At 37.1% G+C, this 6131-nt stretch overlaps 1 non-coding gene across 1 annotated transcript; it reads right to left on the minus strand.

Moving 5' to 3' along the window:
* Positions 1 to 4729: 4729 nt before the first annotated feature.
* LOC144457400 (18S ribosomal RNA) lies at positions 4730 to 5683 on the minus strand. The gene has a single exon (XR_013486705.1). It is a non-coding gene; the product is annotated as an 18S ribosomal RNA (ribosomal RNA).
* Between the last annotated feature and the right edge of the window lie 448 nt (positions 5684 to 6131).

Genomic DNA, 6131 nt, shown 5'->3' on the forward strand with positions numbered 1-6131 from the left:
CCAGTTCCTGCACCAGCTTCTACTGTGGAAGATGCTAGTAGTAATAGAAAAGATGGTGGAAGTAGTCAGAAGCTTATATTGTTTATTCGTGGAAATGCTATATCAGGGGCGCCGATTATTAGTGGTACTAGTCAGTTACCAAAGCCACCAATTATAATGGGTATAACTATAAAGAAAATTATTACGAAAGCATGGGCAGTTACAATAACGTTATAGATTTGGTCATCTTCAATTAAAGCTCCTGGTTGGCCAAGTTCCATGCGGATTAACAGGCTGAGGGCCGTACCTACTATTCCAGCTCAGGCGCCAAATAGTATATATATGGTACCAATATCTTTGTGATTGGTTGAGAATAGTCAGCGATTAATGAACATAGGTAAAATGGCTGAGGTAAGCATTGAATTGTAAATTCAAAGACAGAGATATAATCTCTTTTTACCATTAAGTTGAAGCCAATATTTGGTGCTTAGTTGTTAACTAAGAGTTAGTGGGATAAACACCCTCCAATTTAGTGGATAAGCTATATGTAGATCCCCGGGGCCTCACGCCTTTTCTTTTCCCTATAAAGGCGTGAGGTTAGTAGAGTGTGATAAAGGTTAGGTGCTTAGACACCTGCTTAAGGCTTTGAAGGCCTTTGGTCTGGTTTGAGCCTAAACCTTTATGTTGGCTTTGTAGTATAAATTACGTTGAATTGCAAGTTCAGGGAAGTAGTCAAGTGGCTACCGAAGCTTGTATTGTAAAGAATTTAGCTTAATTAAAGTGTCCTATTTGCGTTTGGATGATGCAAGGTAAAGACTTGTAGTTCTTATTTGGAATAGAGTTAGGCATAGTGGTGTTAGGGGCAGAAGTATGGAGGAGATGACTGTGAGTGGTGGAATTATTGTGGTTTTTTTTGTTTGTGCATATATTCATTGTAATTTTGAGTTGTTGGTTGTTGGGAATATTGTTAGGGTGGATGTATAAATGATTCGTATATAGAAGAATAGGTTAAGTAATGTTGATATTGCTATTAGTGTAGCTGTTGCGATGTTATTATTGTTTACAAGTTCTTGTAAGATGAGTCATTTTGGTATAAATCCTGTTAGTGGTGGAAGGCTTCCTAGTGATATTAGGGTAATTATGATAATTATGGTTATTGGGGTGGATTTGTTTCATAGATTGGCTAGTGATTTGATTTTAGTTACTTGTGCTAAGTTTAGGGTTAAGAAGATTGTTGTTGTGATGATAATATAGATAAATAGGTTTAGTAAGGCTAAGTTTGGGTTAATGGGTATGATGATGATTGTTCATCCTATATGAGAAATGGATGAGTATGCTAGGATTTTTCGAAGGTGTGTTTGGTTTAGTCCTCCTCATCCTCCTGTTAGTGTGGATAGAATGGCTAGGGTAGTTAAGATTTTTATGTTTAGTGATGGTGAGATTTGATATATGATTGATACAGGGGCTACTTTTTGTCAGGTTAATAAGATTATGCCGGATAAGAGTGGAATTCCTTGTGTTACTTCGGGTACTCAGAAGTGGAAGGGTGCTAGTCCTAGTTTGATAGCAAGGGTTAGTGTTATTAGGATTGAGGCTGTATTGTTGGATATTTGGGTTAGGGTTCATTGGTTTGTTGCTCAGGCATTTTGGATGATGGCAAATATTATTATTATTGATGCAGTGGCTTGTGTTAGGAAGTATTTGATGGCAGATTCGGTGGATCGTGAGTGGTTTGGATATGTTATTAGGGGAATTATTGCTAGTGTATTAATTTCTAGTCCCATTCATGCTGTAAGTCAGTGATTGCTTGCTAGTGTGAGTGTAGTTCCTAGTAGTAGACTGGTACAGGTTAATAATAGTATATATGGGGACATTAGTATGGGAGGGGTGTGTACCAACATTTTCGGGGTATGGGCCCGATAGCTTGATTAGCTGACCTTACTAGAATATGGTGTAAAGGAAGCACTGGGAATTTTGAGTTCTTTGATGTGGGTTCGATTCCTGCTGTTCTAGAAATAAGGGGATTTAAACCCCTATTATTTATCCTATCAAGATAATTCTTTTGTCAGACATATTTCTTAAATTTGAGGGGGAATGCATGATAGGGCGATTGGGATGGAGATATATCATAGGCAGAAGGCTAATGTTAGGGGTAAGAAGTTTTTTCATAGTAGGTGTATTAGTTGATCATATCGGAATCGGGGGCAAGATGCTCGGATTCATAAGAATAGAAATGTTAGTATTAGTGTTTTAAGTGTAAATGAAAGTGTGTTGATGTGGGTAAAGTTGTGGTTGATTGGTGAACCTAGGAATAAGATTGTGGTTATGGCATTTATGGCTAGAATATTAGTGTATTCAGCTAGGAAAAATATGGCGAATGGGCCGGCTGAGTATTCTACGTTGAAACCTGATACTAGTTCTGATTCTCCCTCAGTTAAGTCGAATGGGGTTCGATTTGTTTCGGCTAGTGTTGAGATGAATCATATTATGGCTAAAGGTCATGTTGATACTAGTAGTCATATGTTTTCTTGTGTAATGGCTAGGTTTTTTAGGGTATATGATCCATTGATTAACGTGATTGATAGGAGGATTATGGCTAGTGTGACTTCGTATGAGATTGTTTGTGCTACTGCTCGTAGGGCTCCGATTAGGGCGTATTTTGAGTTTGATGCTCATCCAGATCATAAGATTGGATATACTGATAGCCCGGATAGGGTGAGGATGAATAGTACTCCTAGGTTTAAGTCAATGAGGGCATGGGGTATAGGAAGGGGTACTCAGATTGTTAGGGCTAAGGTCAGGGCTATGATGGGGGCAGTGATGAATATTAGGGTTGATGATGTTGCAGGCCGTGAGGGTTCTTTTGTAAATAGTTTTACAGCGTCTGCTACTGGTTGTAGTAGGCCATATGGTCCGACGATGTTTGGGCCTTTTCGAAGTTGTATATAACCTAGGACTTTCCGTTCTACTAATGTTAGGAAAGCAACTGCTAGTAGGATGGGGAAGGTGTAGAGTAGAATATTAATAGTAAGCATGTATTAAGGAGAGGAGTTGAACCTCTGGTTATAAAGGTTTAAGTTTTATGCAATTACCTGCTCTGCCACCTTAATAGCTCTGTCTCTAGAGAATAAAATTATTGAGTTATGGTATTGAGATGGTTTCATACCTTATCTCTGAGGCTTGTCTGTTAATATTAGCCTTATTTCTCTTGTCCTTTCGTACTGGGAGTAATGAATATACAGATAGAAACCGACCTGGATTGCTCCGGTCTGAACTCAGATCACGTAGGACTTTAATCGTTGAACAAACGAACCATTAATAGCGGCTGCACCATTTGGATGTCCTGATCCAACATCGAGGTCGTAAACCCTGATTGTCGATATGGTCTCTTTAATAGGATTGCGCTGTTATCCCTGGGGTAACTTGTTCCGTTGATCAAAATATGGGTCAATTACTGATGTTGTCATACTTAGGTATGTTAATCTGGGTTTAGTCATTCGGAGGTTATTTTGTTCTCCGAGGTCACCCCAACCAAAGATTATAACTTAGTATATAGTGTTGTTATGCCATTAGGGTAGTATTAAGATTGGGTTAAGTTATTAATCTTAAGCTCCACAGGGTCTTCTCGTCTTGTAGTATTATTCCCGCCTCTGCACGGGAAGGTCAATTTCACTGATTGGGAATAGGAGACAGTTAGGCCCTCGTGATGCCATTCATACAAGTCCCTATTTAGAGGACAGGTGATTATGCTACCTTTGCACGGTCAGTATACCGCGGCCGTTAAAGTTTAACTCACTGGGCAGGCGTTGCCTCTAATATTTGTTATGCTAGAGGTGATGTTTTTGGTAAACAGGCGGGGTTATATGTACTTGCCGAGTTCCTTTTATTCCTTTTAATCTTTCCCTTGGGTTGCACTCCTGTGTTGGGTTGACAATATGGTTAATAGCTTTCTAGTCGTTTAGTTATGTTTATTAGTTTGTTAATTGTTAGTGGTTATTCCGTTTCTAATGTAGGCTTGTGCAGGGAGAAATGTTTCTTGTTACTAATTTTAGCATTATAGCTTCTATATATTTATAGAATTATCCAATTTAGAGATAGGGATTTTGATTATATTTTAGGGATTAAAATGATATTGTGTATTTGAGCTTTAACGCTTTCTTAATTGGTGGCTGCTTTTAAGCCAACTATGAGTTGTATATGGTTCATTATCCTCTATGGAAGTTTGTTTACTGGATCTAAAGAGTTGTCCCCCTTTAGATTAGCTTTTAAATTTAAATTATGTTTATGATTACTTTGGTTAAATTTAAAGTTGAACTTATATTCGTGTTTTGGATAACCAGCTATCCTCAAGTTCGATAGGCTTTTCACCTCTACTATAAGATCTTCTCACTATTTTGCTACATAGACGAGTTGGCTCTAGTTGCTGTCTTGTAGTAGCTCACTTGATTTCGGGAGGACGGGCATAGTTCTTTTTGTCCGAGTTGACTAGCTAAACCATTATGCAAAAGGTAGAAGGTTGAATCTTTGCTTTGTGGTGCTTATAATCTTATCTTTCAGGTTTCCCTTGCGGTACTATCATTAATGCGCCTTTTTATCTGTTCTATCTCCTATACTAGGATGAATTGAATGTTTTGGTAGAAATTTAATATAGTTGTATTAGTTAGTGGATGGGCTTATATTGGCTCAAAATGGTCAGGGTAAGCTGAAGTCTTTTAGGTGTAGGCTAAATGCTTTTGTTTAAGCTACATTTTGATGATCCAAGTGCACCTTCCGGTACACTTACCATGTTACGACTTTTCTCTTCTTTATTTATTTATTTTATTAGTTATTTGGTTTGTTTATGTTGAAGAGAGTGACGGGCGGTGTGTACGCGTCCTATTGCCTGTTTCAATTAAGCTCTCTATTCTTAATTTACTGCTAAATCCTCCTTCGTATATCTTAGGTTTCATAAGATAGTCCGTAATTTTCTATGTTAGAAAATGTAGCCCATCACTTTCCTCTTCATATGCTACACCTTGACCTAACGTTTTTATGGTTGATGATTTTGCTTACTTTTGGTCCCTATTGGGGTAGGCTGACGATGGCGGTATATAGGCTGTATTGGCAAGAAGAGGTGGGGTGTATCGGGGTTCATCGGTTATAGGACAGGCTCCTCTAGATGGGCTTAGGACACCGTCAAGTCCTTTGAGTTTTAAGCGCTGGCTAGTAGTTCTCTGGCGAATAGTTTCGTTATTAAACTATCTAAGTTTACGGCTAAAGCATAATGGGGTATCTAATCCCAGTTTGAGTCTTAGCTGTCGTGTTTTGGTCAGTATTAAGGCCACTTTGGTTGCATTTTTTAATGTTAGCTATAGCGTATTACAGCATGATTGAGTTTTAGCCTTATTTTGGTTGTTGGATTGTACACGCTTTACGCCGACATCTGTTAGTTTGGGTCAATCGTATGGCCGCGGTGGCTGGCACGAAATTTACCGGCCCTAGATAATTATAATTTAGTCAAACTTTCGTTTATAGCTTAATGTTAATCACTGCTGTGTCCCGTGGGGGTGTGGTTGGACAAGACGTTATGGGCTACTTTGTAGTGAACCTGATGTCTGCTCCTGCTAAATTGTGTATAAATTTTGGGGGCATTCTCACTGGGTTGCGGAAACTTGCATGTGTAAGTTTAATTAAAACTAACAGTAAGGCTAGGATCAAACCTTTATGTTATTGGGACTTTTTATGGTCCATCTGAGCATTTTCAATGCTTTGCTTTATAAATAAGCTACATTAACAGGGATAAATAGATTTTTTCTTCCGAAAGTTGAATTTGTATACTATGTCAGTATTAAAGTTTTATCGGAATTGAACATAAAAATAAAAAAATTTAATTATGAAAATTCATACAATTTTGTTAATGCCTGGGTTTTCATATTATTGATATAATGGTTCTGTGTTTTAGTAGTATCTTAATAATATTTAATATTTCTTTAATACTTTAATACTTTAATACTTTAATACTTTAATACTTTAATACTTTAATACTTTAATACTTTAATACTTTAATACTTTAATACTTTAATACTTTAATACTTTAATACTTTAATACTTTAATACTTTAATACTTTAATACTTTAATACTTTAATACTTTAATACTTTAATACTTTAATAC

Source organism: Phascolarctos cinereus, unplaced genomic scaffold (genome assembly GCF_003287225.1).
Source record: "Phascolarctos cinereus isolate Bilbo 61053 unplaced genomic scaffold, phaCin_HiC Scaffold_534;HRSCAF=1159, whole genome shotgun sequence".
Taxonomy (NCBI): Eukaryota; Metazoa; Chordata; class Mammalia; order Diprotodontia; family Phascolarctidae; genus Phascolarctos; species Phascolarctos cinereus.